This window comes from Melanotaenia boesemani, chromosome 3 (assembly GCF_017639745.1).
Source record: "Melanotaenia boesemani isolate fMelBoe1 chromosome 3, fMelBoe1.pri, whole genome shotgun sequence".
Classification (NCBI taxonomy): Eukaryota; Metazoa; Chordata; class Actinopteri; order Atheriniformes; family Melanotaeniidae; genus Melanotaenia; species Melanotaenia boesemani.
The window spans coordinates 40,793,144-40,810,205 of NC_055684.1; the positions used below are offsets into that span (position 1 = coordinate 40,793,144).

Consider the following 17,062-nt stretch of genomic DNA (forward strand, 5'->3'; position numbering starts at 1 on the left):
GTTAGTTCAAGCGAAGCTTTGCTGATACAGCCTGGATTTCTTAGCTACGTTGGTGGAACACCCTCCTGAGTGACGTCAGGGACTACTGACAAACAAAGAATGCACCATAAATCTCATGAATCAATATTTAAATCACCTTTTGATAAAAATAGAGTAGCATCTTATGGTGGGAATGGCACGCTACCAGTTTTATGGCCAGTTTTCCCCGTTCTGTCCAAGCGAGCTACCGTGGTTGGAAGTCATTGGTTTATCTGTCGGTAAGTTGGGGGACTCAGCAGCATACAAAAACAATACAGAAAATCAACATAATTACAAACTGAAAATAAAAGGGTTTGAGATAAAGTGACAGAAGTACATATATAAATAAGTAAACACCATAAGTACCCTCCCTCCCCAGTTAAACAATCTGATGCTTGTGGGTGAGATGGGTTTCTCTGGTCTGTCTGTAGAGCTGCTAGACCAGCTCCTCTGTGCTGTGATGGCGGCATGCAGAGGGTAGCTGCCATCATCAATGATGGTCAGCAGCTTGTCCAGTGTCATCCTCTCTGCAACCGCCATGACAGAGTCCCCCCCCCAGCACAGAGCCAGCACGTCTGATAGGTATGATTCCACAGTGTAGATGAGTGAAGATATTCACATATGTAAGGGATAATGCTCGACGAGGTGGCCGTTATCATAAACTAATGGAGTTCACGCCTCCGCGTTGTCAATTCATTTATGATAATGGCCACCTTGGAAGGCATTATCCCGCTTATACCATGGTCCATTAAGAAAGAAAAAATATTAAATTATTAATGTTAATGTTTTTTTACGGTAAAATCCTAAGTTTTTCACAAGAAGTGATTGAGCGGACTATTTTGTTGTGACGCGTTGCCAAGGTAACCGGCTCTGATACAGAACCTGCAGCTCGGTCGGCTGCAGTTATGTTAGTTATGTTACATGACACACACCTTTCGTAGGGCGGGTGCAGCTCATACAGCTGGTGTGTGTCCAGAGGATGATGCCACATGTTGTTTCAAACAGTCAAAGTCCACAGATCATTTCCTACATCGTTCAGTAATCCTGCAGGCTGCTCTGATCTGGCGCGTCTGCAGCCCGGTGGTGTCTGTTGCCACGGTTACCAACTACCGTTTAGTCAGCACAGTAACTTACAGCAATAAGGTTATTTGACCGGAACTTCTTTCATTGGTGTCCATCATCACTTTTTAATGGACGCCCTTCAGCCAATCAGAATCAAGTATTCACCCAGACCATGGTATAATATATAATAATGAAATACTCAAAATAGTTGAAAAATTTAAAATATACATGGTGTGTCCCAATTCAGGCTCTACACACAGGTTACAGAGCGTCCTATGTAGTCTACACGCTATGAAGTCCAGTTCAAGTTCGTGAAATTTGACAGCCTACCTAGCCAACAAGAATTTGCCATAACAGCAACGTAGGACGCTGAATCACTTAAACCTCTGAAAATACTCAACGGACACTTCCTTGAACGTTAACACCGAAATAAAATAAAATAAAAACACTGTATGAGGCTCTGTTGTTTTGTACACTCTGCATTAACTCCTTAAAAATTCACGAATATCAAATATTACAGAATTTTAATGTCACCAACAAACATGTTTTAATATACTTGGTTTTGTTAGTTTCTACTAACGTCTAGTTAAAACATATTTTTTAACAAGACTGAAACCTAAAACATACTCTTTTGAGCTCGGTTGCTGATTCGTCGCTGTCTTGTGCGCAATGAATGCTGGGAGAAAAGAGGCCGTGAAGGATGCATCACCAGCAGCCTTCGTTTGAGGCCAAACGAAGGGCGGATTTGAAGGCTGGATTCGGAGGGACCATTACACTTCACGCACCGCCATGACGAATGTGATTCTGACGTTTGTCATTGTAACATGTGACATATACAACGAAATTAAAGTGTCAATGCAGCAACATCTAACATTCCACCATAAAATTCTGAATAAAAACAGCTAAGATAAATAAACAACTAATCTTCCACGCATTCAACCTTCTACTTATTATATTGCACATATTGCATGTAAACGGAGGTAGTATTTATTGCAGTGTGTAAACACTGCAGATTATTTGAAGTTGTTTAGTGTGGTGACAGCTACAGGATAAAAGCTGTTTTCAGTCTGTTCTCACTCTGATAGATCTGTACCTTCTTCCTGCTGGTAACAGTTAAAAAGGGAGTGTCCAGGGTGTGATGAGTCCTTTAGGATATGTTGTGTTTCCTGAGGCAACGGGAACTGTGTAGCTCTTCCAGTGTGGGGAGAGGGCATTCAGTGATCTTCTGGGCCGTGTTTATGACCCTCTGGAGCCACAGTGCAGCTGCAGAACCAAACACCAAGGTGGTGTGTTATGATACTTTCTGTGGTGCACCAGTACAACCAAAGCAGTAGTCTCTGGTTGACATTATTTTTCCTCGGTGCCCTGAGGAAGTAGAGTCTCTGCTGAGCCTTCTTCCGCAGCTCATGGGTGTTTGTGCTCCACCGGAAGTCCTCTACCCTCTGTACACAGTCCCCCCCCCAATGTTAAGTGGTAAGATGTCCGTTTTATTCCTGCTGTAGTCGATTACCAGTTCCTTGGTCTTTGTGGTGTTTAGAAGCAGGTTATTCTCCTTACACCACACCAACAGCTTCTCCACCTCGTCCCTTTACAATGACTAATCCCCTCCAGAGATGAGCCCCACCACTGTGGTTCATCCTCAAACTTCACTATGGTGTGGGGAGAGGGGGTGCAGTCATGGGTGTAGAGGGTGTAGAGTAGGGTGCTCAACACTCAGCCCTGTGGGGAGCCGGTACTGAGGGCCGTAGATGTGTGTCGACCCAGTCTGACCCTCTGGCTGCGACCTTGGAGAAAACTGTTAATCCACATACAGGTGGAGTCCGGAAGCCCCAAGTCCCAGAGTTTGTCCACCAGTCTGCAGGGGAGGCTGGTGTTAAACGCCAAACTATAATCCACATAGAGCATCCGGACATAGCTCCCTTTCTGCTCCAGATGGGACAAAGCGGCAGGCAGGGCTGTGGCTACGGCGTCCTCTGTGGATCTGTTACCCCTGTAGGCAAACTGGTGGGAGTCGGAGCTTGGAGGCAGGAGTGATGTGATGTGACTACGAACCAGTTTCTCAAAACACTTAACCACCACTGGCGTGAGTGCTACTGGCCGGTAGTCATTCAGGCTGGAAGTGTGAGGTGTCTTTGGCAGAGGGACTATAGTGGAGGATTTCACACATGAAGGGACTGTGGCCTGGGCCAGGGACTGGTTGAAAATCCTGGTAAAGATTCCAGCCGGCTGATGCGCACAGTCCTTCAGCACCCATCCTGGGACACCGTCAGGTCCCGGGGCCTTCCTGGGGTTGACAGCCCTCAGTGTACACCTAACCTCACGTTCTTCAACACTGAGGGTTTAGCTGCTGTGAGGTGTGGTGTGGCTGCCTCTGGTGACCTACCCTCAAAATGTGGCCGATGAATCCACACATCCACACCTGCATTGGTGGACACCTACAATTTCCATTAATATGCATATAAATAAAGAATTAACTTTATTTCACAACACGAAAGTCTTTCAACAAGGCACCGCTGTGACGCCTCAACAGTAAAAAAAAAAAGCTACCTAATATATTTGTGAAGGTAGGATGAACCGACAGGGTACCTTCCCCTATGATCCCCCAAACCCCACTGGGTCCCCCTGCCACCGGGACATACCCTGGGTGCGAGGGTGGCAACCAGACTCCAGGGCATGCACCAACCGCCTCGTGGCAGCTCATCTGGGCAGGCCAACCAACCCCTTCACCCGGAAGAGAGGGGGCCGCCGCAAGGCACCAGAGCCCAGAACCCCCACCCAGCCCACCCCAAAATAGCCTGGCCCAGTGGCCACACCCCACTACCACGAGGCGACCTTGACCGCAGACTGCCCGCAAAGCCCACCAGGGCCGGACACAGAGGGCCCACATCCAACCCACAAAGCAACGAGGTCACAGTCCTCCACCTACACTAAATGATGGAGCTAAACACAGGGGACCAGAGGACTCCTCTTTGAGGAGGCAGACATTGTCTCACTACTGATGTGGTCAACTAAGAGATTCCTAAACTGCTGAATACACAGATTATTTTTGGTTTTCCAGTTCACAAGGATAGTTTTCTTTGCGATGCATAATGCTGTGCATATCATGTGTGCAGAGTTAATTGACATATTAATGTCACCCAAGTCACCAAGTAGACATAGTGCGGGGATTGTAGGAATATTGCATTTAAACCATGTTGACATGTCCACACATACCTGAAGCCAGAACCTGCGGACAGGTGTGCAGGACCACAAGGCATGGAGATAGTTGTCTGGTGTGTTTTCATTGCAGTGTGTGCAGATGTTTGATTGTGACAGACCCATCCTGAACATCCTTTGTCCTGTATAATGAGTTCTATGCAGAATTTTGAATTGTATTAGTTGCATATTTGAATTCTTAGTCATTTTAAAGGTGTTTAAACATATTTGTGACCATTCATCTTTATTAAAGTTACTGGATAAGTCACCCTCCCATTTTAAAGTTGGAAGACAGATTGAGTCTTCTAGTTTGGATAATAGTCTATATGTTTTTGATAATAGCTTTGGGGCATTGAGATTAGGGCTGCAACTAATGACTATTCTGATGGTCGATTAGTCACCGACTATTAAAACGACTAGTCGACCAATCAGATTATGTATCTGTGTATCTATGTATAATTATTAAGTGGGTCTTATTTCACTTTCAGCTTTGAAATCTTGCATGAGGTTGTTATGTAAGTCCGACCTGCCTCGTCTTTAAATGTTCGAGCATTGCAGACGTACTTCCGTGGTACGCAAAGTCCCCTTTACAAATCTGACATGTATTTAATTTATTTTGTAAGTTTAACCAGAAGTTATTTCAGACTTTTGACGTCCTCTGCCGCCATTCTATTTACCGATCGTCCGCCATATTTTCCCCCTTGCGGACATTATTACGCATGTGCAACTCTCAGCAGAGAAAAGAAAAAAAGACTATGTCTCACTCTGTAGTGTTTTTTTTTCTTTGCGCATGGGCATTGTGCAACTCTCAGCAGAGATAGGGAAGAAGACGATGTCTCGCGCAGTAGGTGTTTTTTTTTTTTTCTTTTTTTTTTTTTTTGCCGACAATAGTCGACGGGTAAATTAGTTTTCGACTGTTTTCATTGTCGACTATTGTCGACAACGTCGACTAATCGTTTCAGCCCTAATTGAGATTCATGAATTCTGCCACCCTAATAGGTAGCTGTAAGTTTAATTGATTAATGGTATATTTTTTAAATATACCAGATTTATGCTGGTGATATTCTAGAAATTTAGTGCTGCTGATTGCATATTATGAAGTAAAAATATTAAATAACGAGAAGTTTCCATTTTCTATTATATATTCTGTTTGATTCCTTTATTTTTCCATTGAGTAAAATTGATAAGCTTTTTGTTTTGCAGGATGTCAGGGTTGTTCCAGAGGGGTGTAAACTTACATGGAAAAAGTGAGGATTTGGTTATTTTTAGAAATTCCCACCAAGCCACTAAGGAGGAACTGATATTGATGCTTTTAAAACACTTATGTGTTTTCATGGTTGAGCTGATGAATGGCAGGTCAGAGATAAACACATCCTCACACAATGCTTGCTCTACATCTAACCATGATTCATCCAGACTGCTAGGTTTAAGCCATTTGGAGATATACTGCAGCTTGTTAGCTAAGAAAACATGATTAAAGTTGGGTAGCTCCAATCCGCCTCTATCTTTAGTCTGTTGTAAAGTTTTTAGACTGATACATGATGGCTTGTTTTTCCATAAAAATTTAGATATATGTGAGTCCAGTGGCTTAAACCAGCTGGAGGATGGTTTAGTGGGAATCATTGAAAACAGGTAGTTTACTTTAGATAGAACCATCATTTTAACTGTGGCAACCCTCCCCATGAGTGATATGGGTAAGCGCCTCCACCGTCAGAGATCATCCTCTATTACTTTAAGTAGCTGGACATAATTTAGCTTTGTTAGTTCTGATAACCTGGGGGAAATGTTTATGCCTAGATATCTAATGTTTCCAGACTGTATTGTAGTATTGGGTGTTTTGTAGGTCACAGTTATTGGGCATAACAATAGTTTTAGACCAGTTAATAGAGTAGTCATAGGACTCCAGACTGCGACCAAACGCGACTAAAATGTGAGACAGTGCGAGTGAATTTTTCATCTACTCTACAACGGCAACGATACATTAGCTGGTCTTTTTCTTGTGGGAGTTATAACTGAATTTATTTAGTTGCTAACAAACTTCTGCTTCCCTCTTCAGCCCCGTAGCTCACAGTAACACATATATTAGGTGCTGGTTTGCCTCAAACTAACTTCAATACGAGAAAAGGATTCGAACACCAACGAAGAAGACGACAGCCAAAGTGTGTGTAAGCGGGGACGAACGGCCACTGTGATTGGCTAATGTGTGGAAAGAGGCGGGTCTTGGAGGAATTTATTATTCCTCAGTGTTGCCAGCATAGCGACTTTGTGGCAGTATTTAGCGAGTTTTTCTGGTGTTATTGGAGACTTTTGGAGACTGAGGTGAATGAAGGGAGTTTATCTTCCCAACAAGGAGTGGTGCTGTGCAGACCCTCTCATACGAGGCTTGGTCTTCTTGCAGCAGCAGCAGCTGCATTCAGACAACGTTCACCTCTGTGTCATGACCCGGCTGGAAATGAAACATACAAGCTGCTGCTGGAGGATCCTGCTGGTTTACCGTCACAGTAACGTCTGTTAATGAAGAGTGTGGAGGAAATATTTAAATAGTTCCAGACTCCGAATAAAAAAAAAATACACTTAAAAAACTGAAAGAAAAAAGAAAGAAAAAATTGACAGAATTATTTTATTTATTTTGTTTTATTTATGTATTTATTTATTGCTGTTCTAAACATTTTTAGGTTTTCTTTTTTATAAATTTTTTCCTTTTTCACTACATCCCTCTTTATGACAGCATCCATTACAACTTTACGTACTATTCTAATATGCTAATCAGTGACTTTTAGGACAGCCAATAGCTACTTTTCTTACTAAGAAGTGGGAACAGTGGCTGGGGAGAAGCATCAGTTCCTGAAGCTGTTTATTACCAGGACCTACATGGACCAGTCATACCATGCCCTGTGGGGGATGATGGGGACAAAGTTGCCCTTCTGCTTCGCTTACAAAGCGAATATCAAATTTGATCACATCTGATTTGATATGATTTGACAAGTTCTATGTTTACTTGTTTTGTATTTGTGCAGCCAGTAAGATCCATCCATCCATCTTCTTCCGCTTATCCAGGCAGCTGCCTAAGCAGGGAAACCCAAACTTCCCTCTCCCCGGCCACATTCACCAGCTCATCCGGGGGGATCCCGAGGTGTTCCCAGGCCAGCTGAGAGATGTAGTCCGTCCAGCGTGTCCTGGGTCTTCCCCGGGGCCTCTTTCTGGTGGGACGTGCCCGGAACACCTCACCAGGGAGGCGTCCAGGAGGCATCCTGACCAGATGCCCTAGCCACCTCATCTGGCTCCTCTCAATGTGGAGGAGCAGCGGCTCTACTCTGAGCTCCTCCCGGATCACCGAGCTTCTCACCCTATCTCTAAGGGAGAGCCCGGCCACCCTGCGGAGAAAACTCATTTCGGCCGCTTGTATTCACGATCTTGTTCTTTTGGTCACTACCCACAGCTCGTGACCATAGGTGAGGGTAGGAACATAGATCGACCAGTAAATCCAGAGCTTTGCCTTTTTGCTCAGCTCCTTCGTCACCACGACAGACCGATGCAGAGTCCGCATCACTGCAGACGCCGCACCGATCTGCCTGTCCATCTCCTGCTCCATCCTTCCCTCACTCGTGAACAAGACCCCGAGATACGTGAACTCCTCCACTTGGGGCAGGACCCTATTGCAGACCCAGAGAGAGCAATCCACCCTTTTCCAGCTGAGGGCCATGGTCTCGGATTTGGAGGTGCTAATTCTCATCCCAGCTGCTTCACACTCTGCTGCGAATCGCTCCAGTGAGAGCTGAAGATCACGGCCCGATGAAGCCAATAGAACCACATCATCCGCAAAGAGCAGAGACACAATCCTGAGACCATCGAACCGGGTCCCCTCAACACCTCGGCTGCACCTAGGAATTCTGTACATAAAAGTTATGAAGAGAATCGGAGACAAATGGCAGCCTTGGTGGAGTCCAACCCGCACTAGAAAAGGTTCTGATTTACTGCTGACAATGCGGACCAAGCTCTGACACCGGTCGTACAGGAACCGGACAGCTCATACAATCGGGTCCGGCACTCCATACTCCCGGAGTACCCCCCACAGGAGTCCCCGGGGGACATGGTCGAATGCCTTCTCCAAGCAAGGTTATAATAGTTTTGGATTTTTTTATTAGTTTTTATATTTATTTAGTTTTGACTTTTTCTTTTCAAATTCAGTTAGTTTTAATTAGTTTTCAGAGCAAATTTTCTAGTTTTTATTAGTTTTTGTTTTTTAAAAATGCTTAGTTTAGATTTTATTAGTTTTAGTGTTTTAGTTTTTTGTTTTTTTTCTACATCAGAGTATTTGCCAAGTGCAAAATTCAAAATAATCAGATTAAGCACTGTATAATAAAAACTTAAGATACACTTTTTAAAAACTGTATCAGGAGGAAACAAACAGGCATCGACAAATCAAACACAACAGCCCATAAGATAACAGCCTTAAGTAAAACAATGTGTGCAATGCTGCTTCTGACACAGTGTGCTTGGTAAAAATCAACATAACATAATAAAGACACGCATCAACATAACACGAATCCATTTAAGAGACAATTCACAGTCCTTGGCAGCCAGGAGTCTAAAGGAGATAATTCTGACTAATCATGAACAACCTCAACAACCCAACAAACTCTAGACCAGAGGTTTAATTCATTCAGATGAAACAATTCACAATTAACCACATGATGAATTTCACTGCATGTGCAGCAACTTTAGTAGAAATCACTGCAGCTGATTATCAGTACAGGACCTCACATGTTATACTGGACATGATAAAGCTGTGGATATTTTAGACACTGAAAGTGAACGTGTCTGGTAGAACACAGAGCCAGCAGCTGGATGCTGGTGTGCTTTTCTTTTCAGAATTAAAAGTTTAGTTTCCCAGAAAGACCAAGAGAAACTCATCTATGAATCCATCTCCAGTAGGCTGGATTACTGTAATGGTCTTTAACAGGACTTCCTAAAAAGAGCATTAAACATCTGCAGATCATCCAGAACGCTGCTGCTAGAGTTTTAACCAGGACTAAGAGATCTGAACACATCACACCAGTTTTGAAATCTTTACACTGGTTTCCAGTCAGTCACAGAATAGATTTTAAAACCCTTCTGAGTTTACAAATCCCAGAATGGTTTAGGCCCAGAATACATCTGTGATATGTTCAGAGAATATAAACCTAGCAGATCTCTTAGATCCAAAGACTCTGGTCAACTCGTCCAGACCAGAGTCCAGACTAAACATGGAGAAGCAGCATTTAGCTGTTATGCTGCAAACAAGTGGAACAAACTGCCAGTGGAGATTAAACTTTCACCAAATGTAGACATTTTTAAATCCATGTTAAAAACATTTTTTTCATGCACCTACGCATGAAATCTGCACGGTAACTTTTTGCTTTTAATCATTTTGATGTAATTTAAGATTTTGTGATTATTGCTATTTGTTGCTGTCTTTTACTATTTCTTAATATCTGTAATGCTTTTGTTTTATGTAAAGTACTTTGAATTGTCCTGTACATGAAATGGGTTGTACATATAAACTGCCTTGCCTTCTAAGCTAAACATACATAACCTGCTGTCCAACATTGTAAACAAAAACGAATTTAAGCCTCTCAAATCTAGCTTTTCAAGATTTTGTGTGTGACTGTGTGTGTAGGTATGTTTGCGTGTGTGTGTGTGCATGCGTGTGAGACTGTGTGTGTGTGTAGCTGAGAGTGTGTCTGTGACTCACGTTCACTCCCCATGCTGCTCGGCCTGGCTGAAGCTTCTTTTTCTGGGGAGGGGGGCAGAGAGGCTACCTGGTCCAGGTGCTCCTGGTTAACCTTCTCGTGCAGCTTTTCAAATGGATTTTCAGATTTGTGTGTTTTCCTTCCACATATTCTATCACCTGCTTCTTCTACAAGGCACTTTTATCTTTGGCATGGTCATAACGAAAGAAATCCCAAACAGGACTCTCCTCGCTTTCTCCTAACTTTCTCCGTAGCATCATGCTAGCCAGCGCGCGGACACGCTGTTGACACATGAAGTCACGGACCTTCAGGTGTTGTATGACGCAGACACCTGGCGTAAATTCGGTAGAGCAAAGTAAATAGATTTCATATCAACCCCAAGGCCTTATGTATGAAATAAATTTACAAAAAACGAAAATGAAGGACATTTCTGCTTTCATTTTAGTTTGTTTTAGTTTGTTTTCTAAACGCACAATACAGTTTCAGTTTTCGTTTTTTCAAAAACACGTTTTTATTTTTATTTCAGTTAACAAGAATGTTTTTTTAATTTTAGTTTTTGTTTTTTCGGTAGTTTTCGTTAACTATAATAACCTTGTCTCCAAGTCCACAAAACACATGTAGACTGGTTGAGCAAACTCCCATGCCCCCTCCAAGACCCTGAAGAGGGTATAGCGCTGGTCAAATGTTCCACGACCGGGACAAAAACCACACTGCTCCTCTTCAATCCGAGGTTCAACTATCCAACGGACCCACCTCTCCAGCACCCCTGAATAGACCTTACCAGGGAAGCTGAGGAGTGTGATCCCCCTGTAGTTGGAGCACACCCTCTGGTCCCCCTTTTTGAATAGGGGGACCACCACCCCAGTCTGCCAGTCCAGGGGAACTGTCCTCGATGTCCACGCGATGCTGCAAAGGCGTGTCAGCCAAGACAGCCCAACAGCATCCAGCTCCTTAAGGAACTCTGGACGGACCTCGTCCACCCCCAGGGCCTTGCCACCGAGGAGCTTTTTAACCACCTCACCGACCTGAGCCATAGAGATGGGAGAGCCAGCACCAGCTACCCCAGACTCTGCTTCCTCATCGGAAGACGTATTGGTGGGATTGAGAAGGTCTTCGAAGTATTCCCTCCACCGCCTCACAATGTCCCAAGTTGAAGCCAGCAGTTGTACACAGTGTTGACGGAGCACTGCTTTCCCCTCCTGAGCCGCCGGATGGTGGACCAGAACCTCCTCGAAGCCGTCCGGAAGTCATTCTCCATGGCCTCTCCAAACTCCTCCCATGCCCGAGTTTTTGCCTTAGCAACCGCCGAAGCTGCGCTCCGCTTAGCCCACTGATATCCATCAGCTCCCTCTGGAGTCCCACAGGCCAAAAAGGCCCGATAGGACTCCTCCTACTGCTTGACGGCATCCCTGCTGGTGTCCAGAAACAAGTTCGGGGGTTACCGCCACTACAGGTACCGACCACCTTGCGGTCAAAGCTGCAGCTGGCTGCCTCGACAATAGAAGCACGGAACACAGCCCACTCGGACTCAATGTCCCCCACCTCACCTGGGACGTGGTTGAAGCTCTGCTTGAGATGGGAGTTGAAACTCTTTCTGACAGGGGACTCTGCCAGACGTTCCCAGCAGACCCTCACAACACGCTTGGGTCTGCCAGGCCTGACCGGCACCCTCCCCCACCATCTGAGCCAGCTCACCATCAGGTGGTGATCAGTTGACAGCTCCACCCCTCTTTTCACCCGAGTGTCCAGAACATGCGGCTGCAAGTCCGACGATACGACTACAAAGCCTATCATCGAACTGTGGCCTAGAGTGTCCTGGTGCCAAGTGTACATGTGGACACTCTTATTTCTGAACAAGGTGTTCATTATGGACAATCCATGACGAGATCAGAAGTCCAACAACAAAACACCACTCGGATTTAGATCGGGGGGGCAGTTCCTCCCAATCACGCCCCTCCAGGTCTCCCTGTCATTGCACCCAACAACATAGCCACTCGGATCATCAAGATGCACAAACTCCTCCACCACGGTAAGGTGGCAGCTCAGGGAGGAAGCGGCCAGCAAGATGTGTTTTTTTGAGTTGTGTCATCTGCTGCACAAAAGAATGTGAATTGTAAACATTGTAATTTCTGAATTTATTGTTTAAGGACTTATCACTAATACAATGAAAATGAGAGGAAATGTGAATATTTGCTTTGCAAGGCAGTTTCAGTGTGCGCCCCTAAATTTTCTGCTTGCGCCCCTAAAAATTAAAGTTAGGGGCCGCTGTGCTCCTCATAAAAAAAGTTAGTCTGGAGCCCTGAGTTAGATATTGATGAGAATGTGTTAAGTGTGATTGTCTGGGGGAGAGATGTCTGTGAGTTCTGGAGGAAAAGTAATATATCATCAGCATACAGACTTATGTTCTATATTTTTGGCATGGATTCCTTTAATCTCTTTATTTTGTCTTATGGCAGCAGCTAGGGGTTCAATAAAAATAGCAAAGAGTGATGGAGAAAGCGGGCAGCCCTGTCTGGTGCCTCTCTGCAAACAGAAGCTAAATAAAAATTTCCAGTTTCCTCGGTTAAATGTTTTTTCTGCATCTAAAGAAATGACTGATTATGTAGAGTAGAATAATCTATAATGGTAATTAATCTGTGCGTTAGTAGAGGAATGTCTACCTTTTAATAAAGCCTGTTTGGTCAGGATGTATTATTAGAGGGGTTATTTTTTCTATCCTTCTGGCCAAAGCTTTGCTAATTATTTTTAGATCTGCATTTATTAATGAAATTTGACGGTAACTGGTTGGAAGTGTCGAGTCTTTTCCTGGTTTTAATACTAGAGTAATATTAGCTAGGTTCATATTTGAAGGTATTTTTTGTTTTTCCCTTATTTCTAATATCATATTGTAGAAAGTGGGTGCCAGCATTATCCAGAACCCTAAGTAGAATTTTGTCCAACAGTGTAAATTACTCCATAAAAATGTGCTTTCTTTGTGCTTTACATCATACATCCCATTCACCCATTCACACACACACACACACACACTGATGACAGAAGCAGCCATGCAAGGCGCTCAACCATGACCCATCAGGAGCAATTAGGGGTTCGGTGTCTTGCCCAAGGACACCTCGACATGAACTCGACTTGGCCGAGGATCGAACCCGCAACCCTCGAGTTACAAGACGACCGCTCTACCTTGCTGAGCCATGCTGCCCATAAATGAACGTTTATATTAGGCGTTTAAAATGATGAAAAAGGTCGACAATTTTTAATACATATATGAAATGAAAGTAATTTGCAGGCAGCATGGATTTATGAGTGTGTTCTTACTGCACATTGAAATGACATGTTTTTTTTTTGTTGTGTGCCTGTTCAGAAGGCATATGTAGCGCATCTCGGTGGGTAGGATGAAATGTTAGAACACCGGCTGCGTCGCAGTTTCGTTTTGTACAAATGTGTCCACATTCAAGGCAGTATGATGAAGAAGCTGATTTACTCTGATCTATTGACATTTTTACCGAGTTTATACCATCTACATAAAACAACTTTTATGTATTCATTTTTGGCCAATGATTAACTGAAGTCTAGGGCTTAATGTTTGTCTTTCTGTGTGGTGCTTGTCCCTTTATAGAGCAATAACCTACTAAATGTATATAAACATGCACAATCACGAAAAAGAACAAAAGAAACGTCTTTGGGCAGAACTGAAGTGAGAGTCCAGCTCCCTGTTTCGCATCTGATGCTCTGAGCTTCCTATACATCACCACAATAATAAATTGGATTTTTTTTTTTCTGTAGTTCATCTGTGAATTTACATTTATCTTTCTGCATTTTCTAGCTTTACTAGATACTAAACACTCGCATCTAAAATTTCTTTCTTTCTTCCCCATGTTGTCAAAGCCATCGGTCAAAAGCATGGACTTCGTCTTCACCTCATCGTATTACAGTGTGCGTATAAAAATGCAGAAAACGTGACGGAGTTAATCCTCTCACAGGGAAAAGTTTGAATGGCCAATTTGGAGACTATATGAGAAGGGAGATTCAAGCACACTTTCTCCACAGCTTTAATGCACAGCTTAATAAGTTGCTTTTCAGTTTTCTCGTAATTCTGAGCAGCCAAGAGTAGGTGACGTCACTACCAGATAACTCTGGCCTCTGCTGCAGCTCCCTCCTCTTCTTCCCTCTCCTGTTGCTCGGTGTCAGAGGGGAGAAATAAGTGTATGGGGCATAAAATGCAACGCAAACCCGATCTAACCCTTCTTCAGGCTGGGATAGAGCACAATCCAGGACGATTTTGAAAGTATGTCCGGACATATTTTTTTGTTCTTAAAAAGAGGATGTGTCTGGGTAAAAGTGGACGATTGGTCACCCGCTACGTGGGACTGCCTTTGCGTGCACTTTGCATCTGACACACTCCTGGTGTAGGTCGACGTGCCACTGTGGTCAGAACGAAACCCGGTGCAAATTGGCTGTTAGATAGCTCAGAAACTGGTAGGACTAGATTACCATGTAGGCAAAAATCAACTCACCCTTCCCCCGACCTCTTTACTTAACAATTTTCTCTGCCTCTCCTTGCTGTCTCTAATCTCTATTGTGGTTTGAGAGGGGCGGAGCTTGGTCTGCGTTGGTGATTGGTTGGGAGGACTAATGACTGTAGTATTAAGCTACATGAAAAAGGAAGGCGATTGTAATTTTTTTCTTTTTTCTTTTTTTTTTTTTATAATTATTTTTATTGAGCATCAGTTGTACAGTACTGTGACAACTTGATTGTCTGCCATGTCATATGTGTGTCTCTGATTAAACTCACCTGCTTCACTGCTCCACCTTGCCTGAAATCAGCCAGTAGAATTTTCTTTTAGCTTTGAGAGGCTGGACCAAAAAGTTATAAAAATGGGACAGTATTTACCTGAAGGGGAGGAGTCGGACAGTCGGAGAGTGAGAGAGAAGAGAGAGAGAGCGGTAACAGGTGTGATCGAGGGCAGACGAGTTCAGCACGAGGAAGCTGTTAGAGACTTACTCTTGGGCAGCACGACGGACAACAGACTCGCCGGATGGAGTTAATCTTTATTCTTCCTGGATACTGGAGTGGAAGACCGGTGTCCTGAGTCCCAGTCTGGTATTATCCTTTCCCTTTCTGCTTGCTTATGTGTTGCCGAGGAGAAATTACCCTCGGACATCCGTTTTGGTGCCCCGCCGCAGGACTAATTGGAAAACCCAGAGTGGAGTTTACGGTGATTTTCGTTAAATTGGTTTGGAACTGGATTGAACTAGGCCTTACAAGGTGGAACTGATTTATTCAGAGGCCGGATTGAAGTGATGGTTTTCCCCCTCTTTTTTTGTTTTTCTAAGTTTTGATGGCTTGAACTGAACAGAACTGAACTATTATTTTTTTTTGTTTGTTTTGTTTTTTGGGGGGGTTTCATTTTTTGATGAAACTATTTTGAGCTGAACGATTGCCATGGCATTATTTTTTTTGTTGTTTTCTTGGTTGCTATATGTATAAATGTATAGTGTCTTTATGAACTGGTGTTGGGTATGTTTCTATATCTTTGTTAATGGGGTGTTTGTATGAACTATTTATGACCATCCTTTGTGGAGTGGTTATTAGGTCTCAGGTAAATTATAAATGTCAAGAGAAAGACCTGGCTGGCACCCCGGAAAAATAAATGAATAAAATTTGGTTTGTGATACACCTGAGCAAAACCATCACATTACATGTTCAAAGTTGAACATATAGAGGTTAAGTATACATAGAGTAGTGCTCATATCAACATTTTCTAGTAACAATAGCCCACCCTGGAACATTTGGGACATCCACCCGGAGCGATGGAGACAGCAATAATGACAGGCAGAAAAAATAGCAACAACAAAATAGCATTATCATTGTCACTACCATCATTGATAAACATACATGCAGAAGGAAATAAAAGAGAAAAAACAAAAACAAAACAGCAACAGAAAAAACAGTGAATACAGGCTCTTCACAGCTTGTGTAGCTTATGCCACAAATTATTTGTTACACATGAATAATTAAGTCACACATGCAGATTCAAGGGGAGTTTGAGTGGCACTAGACAGGTAGGGTTTTGAGTTTACCTAAATAGGACAACACTGGGTCCCAGACAGAAAAGAATTTGTTCTGTGACCCCCTGAGAGAGTACTTTATCTTTTCTAACTGTATGAAGTGCATTAGGTCACTAAACCACAAGGACACTTTAGGCGGTTTGTTTGACTTCCAGTGTAATAATATCCGTCTGCGTGCTAGCAATGTTGTGAAAGAGATTATGTTTTGGTAACTTTTCCTTATTGTAGCATGTCTTCTATCTGTTGTACCAAATATGACCATTGCTTCACTGGGTTGAAGGTCAATGCTTAGAGCTTCTGATAGTGTTTTAAAAATCGTAGACCAGTAAGCTGCGAGGGACGGACATAACCAAAACATATGGGACAAGTTGGCAGGGGTATTTCGACATCTGTCACAGTTAGCCTCAACATTAGGATATATTCTAGCCAGTTTTGCCTTGGAGTAGTGAATGCGGTGCAAAATTTTAAATTGAATTATGCTTAACCCTGCACAAGAAGTGCTACCGTTTACTTTTAACAAAGCATTGTCCCAAATGTCTTCTGATTCCAGTTCCCCACCCAACTTAGCCAACCAGTCTGCTTTGATCTTCGTAAGGTTTGTGTCTTTAAAGAAGGATATACAATTATTTATTCTTGAAATTAGTCTCTTAGTATTAAAAGGAGCTCCTAGCAGATCATCTAAACTGGGGGATGATGACATGTGAGGGAAGTTGGTGTCATGATATTGTATAAAGCGGCGGACTTGGAAATAACGAAATAGACTAGATCGGGGGAGACTGAATTTGCGAGACAGCTCGTCAAAACTAGCAAAAATAGAGTTTATGTACATGTCTTTAAAATAATAAATACCTTGTCTTTACCAAAGAATGAATTCGGAATCTTGTCTTGCCTGGGGAAAGTTATGATTGTTAAGTATAATAAGTAAATATAGGACTCAGATAAATAAGGTTGCCAATTCCAAAGTTCTGTCTAAACTGAGACCATATTTT

General features: G+C 43.2%; 1 protein-coding gene across 1 annotated transcript in view; it reads left to right on the forward strand.

Moving 5' to 3' along the window:
* The window catches only part of ppp4r2b (protein phosphatase 4, regulatory subunit 2b), a 33,296-nt gene that overhangs the window by 5,034 nt on the left and 11,200 nt on the right, over positions 1–17,062 (forward strand). The gene's annotated exons all lie outside the window — the stretch shown is intronic.